Genomic DNA, 18,603 nt, shown 5'->3' with positions numbered 1-18,603 from the left:
CATGATGGGCTAGATATGCTGCTGGGCCTGCAGTGAGGAGCTGCAGCTTGTTTGGCTTCTCAGATGTAGAACCTCCTAAACTGTAAGAAATAGAATTCTGAGAACAAATAAATCATAGAATAGCTTGGGTTGGAAGAGACCTCGAAGATCACCAAACCCCAATCCCATTGCAGCACGCAGGGCCACCAACCTCCATATCTAAAACTAGACAAGGCCATCCAACCTGGCCTTGAACACCAATGACAGCAAACCAAAAAGCCCCAGTATAGGGTATCAAAATGTTTGTGAGAAAGGGAGGAGCTGGGTTTCTCTTTCAACCACAGGTAAACCAAGGTGTAGACAGTGACAACAGGGAACAGAAGAAGCTAAAGTTTTATTTGCTAGTATTGTCGAAGTTTGGAAGTTAAAGAAGCCTTCAAGATAGTTAGATGTAGAAAAGGAATATTGATTAGGCACGAAAGAAAGAAATGACTGCCTGGTGGGCTGAGGGCTTGGCTTGTGTAGGGATCTCACCATATTAGCTCTGCTTAGAAATACCTTTTGCAAGAAAATTGAAATGCTTTTGTAGTAGGAGAAGAGCCTGCAAGGAGAATCCACATGGGTATGGCCGTATTCCGACCTTCTGGTACGCACCACCAATGAATGTGGCCTCTGGTCAGCAGAATGAATGCCTGGATGCTCTGGAGGTGGCTTGGGTGAGGAGTTCCCCAGAAGGTCCAGATGAGTCCAGCATCAACCTTGCAGTAAAACTAAGTGGGAGGAAAATCTCCTTGTCTATGTGGTTTAAGTTTTCATACTGTTAAAATTTTTCTGTATTCCAAGTGTTTGAGCACTGGTTGATTTTGGACACTTTTATTACATCTCTCTTTTAAAACTAATTTATTTTAGGATGCTAAACCAGACAGCACAGGAAACAGCTTCTAAGCAGCCAGAGATGCAAAACGAGATGCAGTGGTAGTGCTACCTTCATGGCAGGACTCGATGCAGAAGGGATTTCTGAATATCCCCATGCGTTGGGACATGCAGAGATTAGGGGTGAAGAAGGTCTTCTGCTTGCCTAGTTTGAGGATGGGCTTTGGTGGACTGTCCCATGTGGAGACTCCTGGTGATTTGCCTGTGGTTGTGGGTAGAGACACTTCTCTGCGCATGCAGTGCCGGTCAGTTTTCACGGCAGCCATGGCATGGATGTGCAAATGGGATGTACAAAGTCACAGCTGCCATCTTGTCTGCCCCTGTGTCTGGTGATGCTCTGTGGCACGTCCTCCATGAGGAGGGCCCACCTGTGCTGACAGGAGAGGATAAGAACAGCTCCCCTGGTTGGTTGCCCAGCCTACAGGATTGCTTTTGGTGGGTCGGAACAGACAATCCCAGGTGGTGAGAGGGAGATCATGGTTCCCAAGTGGGACAGTGCCATGAGTTGTGACTGCTGTGGCGTGGGAAAAGCTGATAGGGTGCATGGATGCAGTGGGCTGTAGGGATGTGAAGCAGTGTATGGGAGGGTTGGGCTATTGGGATTTCATTCAGGCAGACAGATTTAGCTCTCCTAATAAAGATATCAGTGTCTTACTTTACGTTCAAATTGTCTTTCAACAGACACAGCTGATTTGAAGATAACAAATACCTGTTTCAGATGGGATCATTGTTTCTCTTCCCTCAGGTTGTCGAGAGACCGGGGCAGGGAGGTCCTCCCTCACAGCATCAGAGCAGTTGGTGACAGTCATCAGAAATATGCACTCCCCTTCTGAGCGTCTCATGGTGGAACTCCTCTCTCAGGCTTGTTTGGTGAGTGCCCGTCCCATCACAACAGGCCTGAACGTTCCAGTGGTACTCTGGCAGCTTTCTGTTTCTCACACTTCTGCAGCTCTCGGTACGAGTGTCCGCATCCAGTGAGCTAGGAAAATAGCACCAGGAGTTATGTACGTTTTCTTAGTCAGTAATGAAAAATATTCCCTTATGGACCCTCAGATTTCTAGAGCTGCATTAAGGCAAGGTTGATCGGCCACTGCTGGAACAGCAGTTAACCACAGGATTTCACCCAGGCTATTTGTAATGGCGAAGCATTGTAGGCTAACATCGTATTAAGTGGCATCATGCAGAAGAGTGTCTTTAAATAATTGTTAGTGATAGAACGTGAAGAGCCAAGATGAAAAGTCCTGTGGTTCTCTGTCAGGTATGACTAGCTCCAGATATCCTCCTTCAGTAACTTCCAGGTTTGTAGACCTCATTACTGTGTTTGTTGTTCCATATTTGCCTTTCCTTACATATCTCACCACTTCTTCCTTTTACTTGTTAAAATGTATGCTATGATGGCCCAGGATGAAATATGTAGACCGTATTTGCATGGGGGATAAGCTATAGAAACTACTCCACAGTTTCCCCTCTCAGTAAGTGGGCTTTGTGACATGAGCATAAATCTTTGAAGTATGTGTTGAGCCAGCTGCTACATCATTTAAAAATAGGTTGGTGCCAACAAGACAGATCACTCAACTTGGGGGCCATAAACAGAAATCAAAGGCATGCATTAGCAATGCCCCAGTGTTTGCATGGTTCCACGAGGAACCCTCTGCCCTTTCTAGCACGTATGTGATGGTGTTACAGAATTTTCTGCTGTCACTTCTGTAATGTATCGATGCCATCCATGCTCAGCGCGGTGTTTTGGAGGCTGTATGAAGGCAGAAGACATTTTCTAACTTTGCATGTTAGAGCCGCAGTTAGGTTTTTTGGCTTCACAATAAAAGAGATGTTTTAAGAGTACTTGTTCTTATATCCCCAGCAGCTTGGGTGATGTGCCATTTGGGTATTAAATACTTGAAAGGGTCAAAGCTTATGAAGTGGTCAAAGGGAAAAGGAACGAGGTCAAAAGTTTAAGTCATGATACACAGTAGGCAAGGAGAACTCATATTTTAAGAGTCTAGACAGCATATTAGCAGAGAAAGCTTACTGTGTTGTACTGTTTATGAGAGTTTTCCATAAACTGCAAAAAATATTAGGAATGCAGCATAACCAAAGCTTTGCCTTTTCCTGCTGAGAATAAATTGTTGTGCAGTTTATGTTCAAAGAGAACGACACCTATATAGACTTAATTTGAGTGGAAGGGTCGCAGGGCTTTGGAGGAAAAGATGCAAAAAAAACCCAAAACAACCAACAAAACCAACCAAACAAAAAATCCTAAAACACGGTTATTTAAGATGATTTTTCCCCCTTCAAAAAAAAAAGTGATTTATGTATCTCTCTGGAGGAAAGTGTAATACAGCCATTCGTGCTTTATAGCAGATTTAGGAGGCGACTGCAGCACTTAGGCACCTGTGTTTTTTATGTTCATATGTATATATTTTTGTGTTTGCAGAATGAAAAATACAGTCTTGATTCATTTACTTTGCTCAGCTTGTTTCAGGTTGTTGTTTTTTTTTTCTCACTGAATAAAAAGAAAAGTATGTGGCATTTTCAGTCCATAAATCTTACTTGCTGTGGGCCAACTTCTGCTCACAGCTCTTATTTAGAGTAAGTTAATGAGGCCAATACGTACCCTAGGGCAGATCTTGGACCTCTGAGGCTACCTAGGTAAAGCTGCCTAAGTGGAAGGATGCTCGAAGCACTGCCATGGGATTTGATATACTTGGGTTCAGTTCTGCTCAGCTCAATGATGTGACCAGGGGAAGCTGCTTCCCCTTTTTTAGGCTCCATGGCTGTGCTCCATGATGGGTTTGAATTGCAAATCTTTCTTTGCTAAGGTCACATCCTCATCTTTTCCTTTGCATTGCTGCGGAAATGGAAACTGTGGATGTTGCAACAGAATCATTATGGTTGGAGAAGACCACTAAGATTATCTAGACCAACCATCCCTCCAGCACTACCACGTCCTTCATGTTAGATGATTCTGGTCTGACATGAATGCTAATTCTTTTGGGACAGGGATAGCTTTCTTTTGGTTTGATTCCTTTCTGCAAGCAAGTAAAACTGTCTAAAATGGTCTACTAATAGCAGTGCCATTAACAAATCTCATTATTGATGTACCATACTTTCAAAATTTATTGGCTCTATTCAGGTAATCCTCACCAAAACTCACTTGGGAAACACTGCCCTTGCCCTTCAAGTTTATCTGCAGACTCTTAAGTAAGAACAGGGTGCTGAAATTCTGTGAAGTAGGTGTCCACATGTGTACATATCTGAAATATGACTGCCGTTCTATGCAGCACCCCTCAGCTGTCCCAGCTCTGCCTTTCACTCAGACAGATTGACAGCCTAAATTGTGAACATGTTCATCGTCTTCATGAAGAAGATGCCCCAGACTGGACTCTTCCCTATAGAACACCATCTGTTATCCTTTTCAAGGAAACACAGTATTCTCAGGGGATTGTTTCTGAACTCTAGTTCAGGAGTTTAAAATATGGCAGTGGAGTGTTGAGAAGCTCCCTTTGGGAGCTGTGCTGGGCCAGCACAGAGGAGTTGTGAAAAGCCCACCATAAGTATTTTGAGTCATGCTTCTACTTACCTGCAGGTGTTTCATGGATTACTGAGCAATTTGCTTAATCTTGTGTGTATGTTGGCCTTATAAGGTTATCAAGTTCAGTTCGATTGTGGCTGGATTTGTATTTTGTAAAGTTGAGACTGTGAGAGCATGAGAATAAGGATATAAATCAAGTGGAACTGAGAAAAAGCAAAAGGTGTGAAGAAATGAAGATGTGGCAACTATATGAAAGAGTAGAAAGGGAATAGAGGAAAAACTATTAATATAAACAAATATCAGCTATATCAGGTATTTAACAGTCCAGCCAGATCCAGCCTCATGAGATGCATCTGATCTTATACAGGTGTTTTGATGCTGTGGAAGTGTTCTAAATCTGAATGAGATATTCTTACTGCTTGTGTGTATGTGTGTGAGATCTTGGAGCTTCATTGAACAGGGGCTGAGAGGAGGCAAAGCAAGCAGCAGTCCTCTGCCAGGGAGATAGCTGGGATTTGAATCCCAGATAGGATTGTAGTTTACAGTGGCCCTCGTAACAAAGTCAAGACACCTCAGACCTTGTTAATGGTTTATCTACCTCAGAAAGAAAAGGGAACTTTTCTTCTCAAGAAGGCAAGGATGCCTGAACTTCTAGTAAGGTAAACTGAGGAAATTCACATAGAGCAGGAACCTTACTGAGAAGATGAGACAGGATTTTCAGCAATGTGCAGTGATGAGTCATTGCAACTTCTATTAATGTAACTGGCACGTATGTAAATAAATTGACATGTGCTCCTCTGAAAAGTTAGCTCATGAGATCAGGCAGCAATAATAAACCAAGAAGAAATGTAATTTCGTAAGAATAGTGAGCCATGGCATTATTTTCCAGGCAAAAAGGAACAACCTGGTCATTTCCAATGGAAGATATTACTGTGATTCTTAGAAATTGTGTGTTAGCTCTACGTACGTATATTTTATGCACTTCAGAAAACATGTTCATTTGCAGGTGGTTCCATAGAAAGTTTTGCCAGAGAAATCTGTGCATTCTCTCACATTTTGAGGACAATGTGGTATTTAGATGTAGGTTTGGAGCTGGGGGTGTAAATCAGCACAGCTTCCTGGAGGTCAGTGGAGCTTCACTGTATAACAGCGATTGAGGATCTGTCCACGTATATAACAGGAGCTGGATGAAATCCTTTCATGTTTCAGGTGGTGTTATACATTAGCACCATAATGCAGGGCTGCCTTTCTCCCTCCCCTCATAAAACCCTGAAACCTGTTGCCTGTTCTGCCCTTAGCCACCCATTCAGAGTTCAGACACCCCTGAGTCCAACAACGTACAAGAAGAAACTTGTGTTTGGTGAACAAAAGCTGCTGCTGCTCTTAGGGGGGGGACTTCCCAGATTTATGGGTTATCCTAATAAAACCCAGGAATGTTTTAAAGGCAGTAGCGCGAGAGACCACCAACTATTTTGTTGTTGAAGCCTAAAAGAAAAATCTATTATACCTAAGACTGACCCTGTAGCTGTTTCTTTTTGCAGGCTTCTTAGAAAAGTACAAGGGCTGAGTTTTTACAAGGGTGCTAATGGATAATTTGAAATTACACTGAATTTGGATGTTTATACACAAGTATATAACAAACAGATAAGAAAATAATCTGACTTTGGCCACTTCATATCTCCTTTCTAACGGAAAATGCAGAAGCATAGAATCATGGAATGGATTCAGCTGGAAGGGACATAAAATGTTATCTAGTTCCACTCTCCTCCTCCCCACAGCAGTAAACAAAGAAGGACCAAATCTTGATGGCGTAGTATGACCACGTTTTACTTTTCTAGATATTTCTCAGTAGTTCCTGGTTTCCCTGGTGTTATGAAAACAAAAACGCATGCATAAGATATGTCAAACATACATACATCTTCACAGCATTCCCATGAAACAGATCACGGTTAAAAAACAAACAGCATTTTATAGGTAGAAAACTGAATCACCAAGACTAGGCACCTCGCAGTAGTTCAGAGCAAAGTTTCTCTTCGGAGTAACTGTGCTTCCATGCCCAGAGCTGTGTGAGAAGATAGGAGGTAGTTGAGTTCTCTCGAGAGCCCAACCAATTCCATGCACACAAGCTGTCATTTGTTTTAACGCTTGTTCCATGCAAGGTAACAAAGCAGATGATGTCCACACTTAATGGAAGTGGCCAGTGGCTGCTGACCTGGGCATGTGGCTTTAAATTTATGGAAAAAAAATGATAATAGGTTTGGTAATGGCACCCAAATTAGGTTCAGTGATCCAAATCTTCCAAGTTCCTAGATGGTCACATCATTGTGCAGCATCGCCTTCCTCAGCTGTACTTTTTGCCACTAATTACAGCTTGGTTGCTTGCAATGTTAACATTTCTACCATGAAGAACTGCTTGAGGAGGATGTGGAAATAGAATGAGTATTTTTCAGAGGTGAGGATTTAATTACCCAAGTGTTGCTTACTTTCTCCAAAGTGCAATGCCTCTCTCGGTGCAGGATGATAGATGTAATTGAGAAGATCTGAGCCTAGCCATAAAACTCGCCGTAGCCCTGACACTTGAGATATAGAGCCAGGTTGTCAAACTCTCAGACAAAGAACAGTTGTTCAAAATACACGGAGGAAACCTGCATCTCTGCATGTGAATATCCGCCACGGTGCATTTGGTAGCCTAATTTACACCTACAGATCCCACTAGGTATTTATACTGCGTGCTGATAGTGAAGGTTACAGGAACACATCGGAAAGAAGGCCTACAGAGCCTGGCTCCTTGCCTTACCAGTTTAAAGGAAGATTCCTGCAGCTTTGGCTGTTTCTAAGTTACACTTCAAATAGCGTAAAAACGGAAATTAAAAGTGTTGGATACATTTTGGCCTTATCTTTAGGTAGTTTCATTTAAATTAATATGTGATGCGTGACGTGGGATTACCTCTTAAAACCCCCTTTCCTGCCTTAAATAAGAAGGGAAGGAGGGACAGACACAAAGAAGCAGTGATCAAGATCTAGAGATTTAAAAATCAGCTGCTGTGCTTAGTCCTGTGTATTCCCCTATCTCCCCACACATTTATTCTCTTGCTCACACACAGACAGAATTAATGCATCCCAAGATGCAATCATGCATCTGTTTTATGTATTTGACTAGTCACTTCAGAAATATTTTCAACTCGTGGGGAGCATTTACAAGCGTAAGAGAAGGAAAGGTGACAAATAAAGGTGAAAGTATACATTTGCCAGATAAGAATAATGAGACGTAAGCACTGTGGACAAAAATCCACCTCTCCATGATCCATCCTGTATGTGACCCCCGGTAGGGATTCAGTGATTTCACCTGGAAAGTATTGAGAGGTTGTAAGGAAATCCTGCCTGTTAAAGGGAGGCATAGGTAGGAGTCAGCTACATCCACAGTAGCATGGATTTGTACTATTTATACTGGTTTGGAGGTGTTCTCAAGCTGTCAGTTAAAGTGGGCCAGCTGCTCTTAGCTGCTCATCCAAAGCAGCACATGACAATATGAAGCAATAGACAGGAATGTACGAGGCAGGATAATGTCTAAATAAAGGGCCTTGTGGCCTTCTAGGCAAACCCTTCGTTTCCGCAGGTGAACTTTGGCCGTAATTCCTACTCATGAATTCATAATCTCCCTACTAAAAAGCACAGACACTGTCCTCTCTCTGCCAGCATTTGGGGCTTATTTCCACTCTTTTAGTCCTGTTTGCTTTTAGTCTTACCATGAGTCCGGTCTTAATTGGCCCTCATGCAAGTGCAGGCTGAAGGTCTGTCTCTGCTCTGAGCCCCTGCTTCTTTCCAGGTTACTTAAGCTAACAGGGTTTTGTCTTTCCTTCTAATCTGGCTAACCCTACTGACTGGGCTGCAGATGAGGAAAAGAGGCTGACCACAAAATGCTGAGAAGTGAACTACCTCTGGCTTCCTTCGAGTCCTTCTCCTGGTCCCAAAGGAATGCATGCAGGAGGCCAAATGTCTCAGGAAGCAGCTGCCACACTAAATACTTCTAGCTGGGGGTCGGTCCTGGGATGGTGGGAAAGTTGAACTGGTTTGGAAAATGTTAGTGAAATCGCTGTCGAAACCAACTTAGCAAAGAGCTGCCACCCAGCTCATGTTTCAGGGGCTTAGAGGAGATAAGGAAACCCCCTAACAGCATGGAGGCATGGAGCTTTTAGCACTTGCTAAGTCAAATATTGTTTAGGGTAAATAAGCAAAGCTGTGGTGCTTCATTCCTTTGGAAGTAAGGTGATTTTTTCTCTCTCCTCCCTCCTGAAAGACGACAGATGATTTTTTGCAGTGGGTTGCAATGTCAAGAAAAGATGTCTGCATTCCTACATTTGAGAACTGCAGAGTAAGAGAGGGACTTCAAGCATGCTGTAGTTTCTGAGATCGTATTCCGATAGAGCTTCAGGAGCAGGGCTGCATCCAAACATGGAGAATGCATGTTCATGACAAGGGAAGAAAAGCTGGGTGCATTAGCAGCTTGCTCTGTTGCCTGTCTTGTATCCAGAAAGATTCATTACTGCAAGGGCAAATATTGGGCTTTAAAAGCAATAAAAAGATTTGATTCAGCCTATTTATATAAAAATTCATCAGATGTGAACTATTTATCCTCCAATTAACGGAGTCTTTGGGGATATAAGATACATCGTTTGATCTTTGCTTTTCCTGGGATAAGTGATACAAGTTTAGGAGGGTCATGATCACTTTTTTTTTTTTTCTTGGAACATAAATTCTCATGAAAACGGTGTGTTGCTGTCATACAGATAAGCACACACAAAGCTCCTTTGAGGAAAAAAACCCACCTTCCTAAATTCTGACTCTCCCGATCCCTGGTGAGTTTCGGGAGGGTGGAATAAACCAATAGACCTATGTTTGCAGAGCAAGGGGATTTGTATTTGGTCAAGTGTTGCAGGCAATACCGACCTCTGCAGGACAAAGTGAACAGAGTCTAAGGGAAAGCAGACTGAATGAAACTGGTTTGTAGCAGTGGCATGAAAAAGCAAGCATTCATCCTTCGTTTGGAGAAGGGCTTTCCTCTCCTCATTTTTCTTGAGCCGAACTCACTGTTTTCAGAACAGGGCAGAGGAGAGTTCTGTTTGAGCTCCAACCTTTCCTCCAGGTGATGCATTACATGGTTGTGAAACTCTTGCTGCTGGTTTTATTCATGATGAAAAACTCCTTGCAAAGTGATTCTCTGTCCCTAAGGTAGGCAACACTTTGCTGTGAATTTAGATGTTTACATGATGGGGAAACTCAGCCTGATGCCACAGAATGATAGAATGACCTGAGTTGAAAAGGACCACAATGATCATCTGCTTTCAACCCCCTGCTGTGTGCAGGTCGCCAACCAGCAGCCCAGGCTGCCCAGAACCACATCCAGCCTGGCCTTGAATGCCTCCAGGGATGGGGCATCCACAGCCTCCTTGGACAACCTGTGCCAGTGCCTCACCACCCTCTGAGTGAAAAACTTCCTCCTAACATCGAACCTAAACCTCCTGTCTTAACACAGAGGGTGTTAACACTTTTGTAAGCCCTCAGAACCAAGCTTGAGATGGGACAGGGTGTGTGTGGGTCAGTTTGGGAAGTGTTTCTCCTCCTATATGCTAATTTTTAGTTTAAGCCTTTTTTTTTTTTTTTTTTTTTTTTTCTTTTCACCTTTAGAGTTCTGGATCAAAAAGTTGCCTTGACTGTTTTAATGGCTGCTCTGGTTCTTTTCCCTCTAATTACTTGCCAGTGCCAGAGTGAGTTGTTCTTGTGCAGTCAGCACCGCAGATTCTTTTGAGACCCCAAATCAGTGGAATAAAACCTAGTAAATCTCACAGGTTGCTCAGTGAGCAGTGGAACTTGTGAAGTCAGGCTTCCTGTGCCTCTTCAGTGTGGATTCTCTGGTGTCTAATAACACCAGTGTCTCTGAAGTGATTGCATGTGTGTGTTCTCTGGTGGCTGATGAGAGGTGAGATCACACTGTGGCTCTTTTTCCTCTAAGATGTTTCTAACTTGGATTTCTCCCCTTTTCCAACACGAGTGTAAGAAGTAGGAACTCGGTGTGTTTGAGCCTCAGCCCTGCTGTTAGATTTGCTTGAAGTTATCAGACAGTTTTAAGAGGGAGACAGAGTGAATAGCACAGGCTGATGCACGTACACACGTGTGCAGCTGGGTGACCATGGGCTGGCCACTGAGAAATGCAGCACTCAACTCTGCTGCTCTTCTGCTTTTCTCTGGGTAGGCTGACAGGACAAGGAGGTTTTGCTATTCTGTCAAGCTCTTAAGTATACATCTGGATAGAAAATGTAACAGAAAGTTCAAATCACTACGTACAAAATAGCACCAGAATGTAGTAGTGTTGAGGAGACAGTCATACCAAAATTGTTGCTTAAGGATGCTGCTCAAGCATCCATTGCTTGAATTCTTTAAGCTAAGCGGAGACTCTTGTGTGGAAAAGCTGTTGTTTTTATGAACATTTAACAGCATGAACTTTACGTGTCTTTGCAATTTTTAAGAATGGCAAGATAGCATTACTGACGTTACATCTGGGATCTAGATGAATTGCAGGTCTTTGTTCTGGGTATGAGGGTGTCAGGGAGAAGTTCTGTGCTTGCATTACACCATTATGCTGGAGATACCATTTGATTATCATAATGATATCATATGGCCTAAAAATCTTTTTTACGTCCCTTTTTAGACTTTGAAGACTGGGGAAAGAAAAAAAAGGTTATTGATGAAATTGAGCTTTAGAGGTGTGATTTTAAGTGCTGGAATGTTCTTGTTTTTTTCATGTGTTCTTGCTCTTTGGCATTGAGAACACAGCGTTGGTTCCTGTTTCTTTTGCAAGGGACTGTTAACCTTGAATTCCATTTCTACTAGTTGTTTTCCAGAGCCACAACTGGCAACAGATACCCTAAGTCTTGTTTGGATGTCATGGTTTCGGATCTCTGCTGAGTTTCAGGATCTTATCTAAGTCCCTGCTGTCATTTGTTGTTCACTATCCCCTGTTACAGCCTATTATTCCCCTTATTTCCATCACTGTTGAAACTACACAAACCCATAAGAGGAGAACGAGTTCTCTCCCCCAAAGAACCAATTGCTTGTACTTCACATTACCTTCATGTTACGGCCATCAGCTTGCTGCTTTCATTCTCCTAATCCTGCAGCATTGCATGGGAAATAACTATTTTACTTCAGGTAGAAAAAAGTGACTATGAGCACACACATTTCCCCTTCCATAGACAGTATAACTGATGAAAGTTGGGCAAGCCACACTGCAGCTGCATATCAAGAAACTTGACCATGGTGTCATGGCTGGTAGTCATCTGACAAGGGACCGCTGTTCTGCTCCATGCCAACTGGCAAACACCTATCATAACCAATGCAGCAGAAAAACCCAGCAATGCACAGTCCAGAAATACCTAAGTTATTCCCACTTTGGCCTTTTACTGACAATTTAATTATGACTTTAATTATTCTTCTGTAGTTTGTGCTCAGCAAAAATATATTGGAGCCGATCAAAACACCCACACTTTTTGGACCGAGACAAAGTACTGAAGTAATTGATTTGAAGCAGGATTTTGTTTAGGTTGTGCCGCAGTTGCTGGGCTTTTGAGCTCAATCAGTTCCCTTCTTGCTTCCAAAAGGCTTTCTTTTTGAATCAACTCGCTCTATGCTCCACAGCCATCTGGCTTCCAGCATTTTCATCCCAATCCTTTTCATACACAAGTGCAGATTACAGGAGTTTGTTCCAGCTCCAGATAAGTAAGTAGTAGCTGGATCTCTCTCTCACAGCTGCCAAACCACCACAGTCCATCACAAGAAACACAGCCCAGCTATGCATCACAACCTACAGGGCTTTGAGGTACTTGGCCTGCGGCCCCTATTTTGTCAACTCACGTGTGTGCAGAAATGAATATTGAGCAAGAATAAATATCCCAGGCTCCCAACAGGAAAATAAAAGAAGTGTCTGCAAAGTTGATTACAGCAATTGATGTTTTCTTTGTTGAGGACATTGCATTTTTGCTATTCCACCAGAAAATTTGAACCAGCACTAGTTAAACATGAGGAGTGGGTTTCATTCGTCCATATGGAAATGCCTGCAGTGTAGTCCTTCATACTGTGTTAATACTGCGTGTTTCTTTATAGCCCGTTGAGAGAGAGGCACATGGTGTGTGATTTATCTTATTGCAGACCTCCAAAACACTTCAGATGGACTAGAACTGGAAGTGCTTCACTGTCTCCAGTGGCTGAAGGCAGCATAAGTGATTATAAAACAGACGTCTAACTGGAAAATTCACTCTAGCTCCTTAGAGAAATAAGATGTGAGAATGTCTGCAGTCTGTTGATTTGGGTAATGCACTTTTGTTTAGGCCAAGCACTGACTAGACATGAGCATCTTAGGGTGATTCTAACAACCAGGTATTTGCAGCTGTGACACTGTTACCACAGGCTATAGATCAGAAATTCCTCCAGATCAGTTGAAATGTGCTTGCCATCAGTATCAGGTAAGGATATGTCTCTTTCCCTTCCTTTTTGATTGTAGGGAGGGAGCTGGGGAGAAAGCCACATCTTTTGCAATTCAAAACGGCCAGAGTTCCCATCTGACTTTCTTACAGTACGCTGGGAACTTATGGAACAGAGGATCTTGTTTCACACACATCTGTCTTTTTCGAACCCACATCACCACAATAGCAAACACTCAGTTTTAGTGACCTCCTGTGCCAATACTTCTGTCTCATTGGGAAAGGAAAGGATTTTCCTCACTTGGCAGGTGAACGTCTAGATTGTGTCTCATATTCCATCTTCTCAGAGCCAAGGCTTGCAGAACATGCGTTACGAGGGCAGCAGTCTTAAGGCCTCAGGAGAATCAGCCAGTGTTATTAAACCTGTGCTTTTTCCTTTTACAACAGTATTTTTCTACCTGTGGTCTCTGTGCCCCTGGGAGCCTGTAGAATACTTTCAAGAGGTCCATGAAAAACAACCAACAGAAGCAAGCCTATTGTCAGTTGGTTTAAATTCTCTATACAAAGATCCATACCTCTTCTGTAAAAATTTTAGGGGGCTTGTTAATTGAAAACTGTTGAAAACTGCAGCTCTATAATGTCTCGTGGAGTAATTTTTCTAAGTGCTCAGATGCATGAAAGGTCAGAGGGTGATTTATTCTAGCTCGGTGGTTAGCACAGTCACTCTGGGAACAGCAGTTGCTCCAATAAGCATTTAATTATTTTGTACAAACGAGAGACTGAAAAAGACCTACCTCAGAATATCCGATAGCATATTAAAGAAGGAAAATCTCCAGGAAGATGAGAGACTCAAATTGGGCAGGAAAAAATGTGAAGGTTAGTACATCTCCGAGGAATGTTCCTGCCTCCTCAATACTGGATATAATAGAAACACATTTTCACACATCTCTCTTCTTGATGTTCAGTGCCACGTGGGATCTGGTAAATGTTTCTCCTTGTGCGTGTGCTCAGTGTTGGAGAAGCTGCATGCATGAATGTCTTTGAGTGTGGTAACTTCAAGGAGGGTGCTGAGGCTCTGGGTTTGTGAGTGGGGCACCGGAAGATGTTTCATGGTGATGCTTGTCATGATGTGTCTCAGATCTTTGATATGAGCAACAAGGGCAAGACAGGGAGAAGAGCAGAACTCTGGGTTGGATGTGCAGAGTACAGATGGTGTGGAAAGAAATAGGTTAGACTTGTGCATCCAATGGGGCTTTACATAGAAGGAGGGTTACTGCTGCCCCACAATGTTCTTCCTGCTGGGCTTCCATGTAGCCTCCCAAGGACAAGGAGACAGGGATGGGCTTACAGTTCCAGTAGAAATGGTTCTTGGTTAAAAAAAGAAAAGGATCAGCTTGGATGTTGAATAGTTTCTTATTCCTAGAAAGAGCTATAATGGAAGTCAACACAATCTACCACTTCCCAAGGGCTTTGTTATACCATTCAGACATGCTGAGGAACTATAATTGAATTTTTACTATAAACAAGTGTTGAGAAACATGTTTCTTATTTAGGTCGATTCATGTGTCCGTGTCCTTTTTTGCTTCTTTGTTAGTCAATAGAATTTCTGTTGCTGCAAGTGAGAACAGGAAGATAGCATTTCAAGTGGGGAAGGACAAACTCTGAAAGTTCACAGGCCTCAAAACTATCAACCTATTTTGGGGATTTGAAAAACAAAATGTTTACCTTCACAAACTTGCTTTGCCTGTAATTTGAACTCATTCTAAATTTCAAAAACAAACAGATTTTCTAAGGAGCACGTGTACGTATCAAAGAAGACTGACGAAAGCAAAGCAGCTACAGGCCAGTCCTCAGTAAAGGATTTGGGTATGACCTTCCGTCAGACATTCCAGTGTTTCCTCTGTTTTATTTGTATTTGCTGTATTTATTGTTCGTATTTATTTATGTGTTTTTGTTTGTATTTTTTATATTTGTTGCAGCCTCTCTTTGTTTCTCTTTTCATTCATTTAAAGTTTTCATCTATTGTGTCTCTGCCAACTCCTCTTGCCTGTGGGTTGCATTTTCTAGCAGGAGGTTCTACTTTGTTTAGAAAACATGAATCCAATAATGAGGGAAGGAACTTTCAAGCTTCACTTATTGGCATCGTCAAAGAACTTGGACAGTTTCAAACCTCAAGGGAAATACAGCCCAGAAAGCAAATGTTTAGATATGCTAAGGCTTGGATGAAGCTTATTCTGCTTAAGACTTAGCTTTCTTGTCAATGGCATTTTGATACTTACACCTGAGTTACTTTCACAGGCTGGGTACTGTTTATGTAAGTGAATCAGGTTCTTATTTGTATTCCTGCAACAACCAAATAACTGGTCACAACAGGGAGATTTTCTTTATCGAGAAGAGGTACTGAAAAGATTAGCTTTCATTGTAACTTGGTATGTTCTGACAGTCATGTATTTGATTTCTTAGCATTACGGTTTTCTGCTAACACAGAAGGGCTGGAATGGGAGTTTGGAAACACAGTGAGAACATTGGTTTGCATTGTCTTTAATACTGTATAGCACAAAACCAACTTGGCAGCAATAATTTAAAAGTACTTTGAATTAAAATCTTTTTACTTATTGAAGAACAAGAATATGATTCTGTGATTCCATGAATATTTCCAAATCTTGCTTTCATCTTTATAAACTCCACTCAGCATATTTGTGTTTGTTGTGGCTTTTAAAGAGTTGTGTTCTACTTTTTTCATCTATTCAGAAAGTTTTGGCACATAGCTGTAGCAAAAAATGAATGCTGAAGAAAGGCTGAAGAAAGCTGAAGGCCATGGAAATCTGTGGATATATTCTCACCCCATTTGCAATGGGTTTGAGTCAAAGCTTCATGAAATCATTCTGAGCTTTCCCTTTGACTCCAGTTGTCTTTGGCTCATGCCCAGTGAATGGGGAGCCAGTTGATTTGTATTTCTGACCCCAACTTATTTTTATTTATTATGAGTGGACACCAGCTGTTTCTTTGTTGTCTAAAATATACTGTCTGCCCTTGAACTTCAACATTTTCCTTCCAAAAGGATGATTTAGACTTTGTCAACAGTTTGCCAAACCAGCAGGCTACCTTATAATTTTGGACTTCCGACAGACCGTGAGTGGCTGATCTCCCACCCAACTTTGGACAGATACATAAAGTGAAATATGAAAAACATACACAAGGCCTTACGAGATGGAAGTATTGATAGACAGGGCCACAGTTGGCGTGTATCACCTTTGCTGTTACTTTCAATTAACAGTGTTCTTGAGGAGAACCTGGATTGGGTCTCTCAGCCTTACTTCATTTAAGTTGATAGTCCTCAGCATCCAACAGTGGGATAAACCAGATTCCTTAGCTTTGTTTGTTTTGGCCTACCGTGTCTCTTTATGAGGAAAATGGTCAAAGTAAAGTGCTTCCTCTGTGTATTTTGACAGGAAACAGTACTAATATGCTTTCCTTTTGTCGTATGCCTTGCTCTTTTCTCCCAGTGTTGTTTAAATATTTTCAGTCCAATGACATATTTATTAACCCACCACTCTCTGCATGGGGTAAGACTTTGATTGGCCCATCTGTAAAGACTCTCGGTTAAGGTGGTTTTTTCAGCGAGAGTTAATAATATTACTACTATTCACGTAAAACTCTGAGACAATCTCTTTAAAAATGGAGCACATTTATCTAAAACAGCTGGTTAAGAGAGCATGAGGGCCCAGCTAGAGTCGGCAAGGTCGGGGGTCAGGGTTAACACCAATCTCTGTGGAACTTTGAAGCTGACATTTTACAGATTATATGTGTCTCAGTGCACAGTGGGCATGGCATATAAATTGGTCTTAGAGGCCCCTATTTGTTCTCTGCATTTTTATGAGCCCACAGAGTTGTTCTTTGAAGCAGCACACACAGAAAATAAAAACTCATTTTAATGTTGTGGAACTATTTGCAGTAAATCATGTTAACATCCTGGTTTTTCTTTGGAGAGAAGGAGTGTGCATTTTCCATGTTCTTGGGTGCTGCGATTGCTTCAGATTTAATCCTGCGTTATTCTTTTTAACCTCACTTCATCCTTCTCATCTTTCCTCTTCCCTACTTTGGTATTTACATGGTTACTCTGTATGACTGAACAAATTTAAGCTAACGAGGACACCCTCGTTTTGCTTCATGCAGTGACGTAGCTATTGTTAAGTCCTTATTCTTTTGCTTATCAAAAATCCTCTGGCGCTGTAAACCTCTTGCTATTATATGGTACTGTAGCCTTACAAGAAAGCATCTGATTTCAAAGAGACTAAGTTCCATTCTGGAACTAATTATATCATTTACTTTATGGATTTTTTTAATTGCTAGGTGTTTAAGCTGGAAAATGCTGAATTCTGGAGAGCCACAAGGAACAGACACTGCTAACAGAATCTGCTGGAGGTATTTTAGCCACCTAATTAATTTTCAATAAATGCTTCCAATAGGTAATTTGCTTCTGGCCAAATGTAAATCAGCCGGAGACAAATAGGGTTAAAATTAGAAATGTGTGATGGGGGCAATGTTTATGGACAAAATAACCTGGCACTCCTAGAAATAACTTGTTGACAGTAATAGAAAATTAGACCACACAGATGTTAACAAAAACTAAGCTTTGCATGTTGCATGGCCCCAGTAAAGGTCCTCCAGCTGGACGCATAACTGGTTCCTGTGTGAGTGTCACTACAACAGGCCTCCCTATCCTTCATTTTCCGTTGGTACAGATTGTATCTAACATGGCCTCTGTCCTTCTCTGTCTGACATGCTTCTGAGATGCCTTTGCTCTGTGCTTGTTTGTGAATACAGACCTTACCGTCCACTTGAGACCTCCAGAGGACCTCAGAGACACTCCAACTAGCAGGAATACCCTCTGCAGAGCTCCAAGCTTTTATGTCACAGAATCATAGAATGGCTTGGGTTGGAAGAGATCTCAGAGACCATCTGTTACCAAGCCCCTGCCATGGGCAAGGTTGCCAGCCACTATACCAGGCAGTAGATCAGGTTGCCCGGGGCCACATCCACCCTGGCCTGAACACCTCAAGGGATGGGATGCCCTCTAGCCTTAGAAGTCATCTCTTTAAAGGCATATAGTAGATGAAACACCGTTTCCTGATGAGTAATGTTTTCAAATTTTATTCATTAGTAACAGTGTTAAGCTACTTCAACTTTTGAGAAGAATTCTGAAAAAACAAACATCTTGCATATTTGCTTTTTTTAAGTTTCCTCACCCCTCTCACACTTTCTTCACTCACAGCCTTCTAATTCTGGGATAAATTCCCTTGTCTTCTCCTCCAGAAAACAAGGTCAGTGTCTGTCTCTCCCTAAAAGGGCTGGTAAGAGATTCTTTTTATAACTTCCACCCCCTGTGCCAAGTGGCCCTTGGGTGGGTATGTCAAGTGATTAGGGTCTCCCGTGGAGCAAGTTCTTTTATAGGACCTTTCCTGCCCTTAAATTTAAACTATCCACTGACACTTTCATTTGAAAAGAGGGTTCTTAAGATTTGATGCCTCGTTATTTTGGATCTTGTGTCACTTGGCTTTCTAATTTAGAATTAATTAGACGGCTTGATTCAGAGAACATTACAGGTTAGGTGTTACTTGGTACTGAGTGTGCTTGTGAGCTGTGGATACTGGAACAGCCTTCAGAACAGCCTTCAGATAAACA

General features: G+C 42.1%; 1 long non-coding RNA gene across 1 annotated transcript; it reads left to right on the top strand.

The window, feature by feature from the left end:
• The first annotated feature begins 1,767 nt into the window (after nt 1–1,767).
• Nucleotides 1,768–17,757, top strand: LOC122175261. The gene is made up of 3 exons (XR_006177365.1): nt 1,768–1,782; nt 17,272–17,343; nt 17,746–17,757. It is a non-coding gene; the product is annotated as an uncharacterized LOC122175261 (long non-coding RNA).
• The last annotated feature ends 846 nt before the right edge of the window (nt 17,758–18,603 follow it).

Source organism: Lagopus leucura, unplaced genomic scaffold (assembly GCF_019238085.1).
Source record: "Lagopus leucura isolate 7727_CA_CO unplaced genomic scaffold, USGS_WTPT01 Super-Scaffold_1, whole genome shotgun sequence".
NCBI classification, from domain to species: domain Eukaryota; kingdom Metazoa; phylum Chordata; class Aves; order Galliformes; family Phasianidae; genus Lagopus; species Lagopus leucura.
The sequence above is the reverse complement of the archived record's forward strand: the minus strand, read 5'-3'. Positions and strand labels throughout refer to the sequence as shown.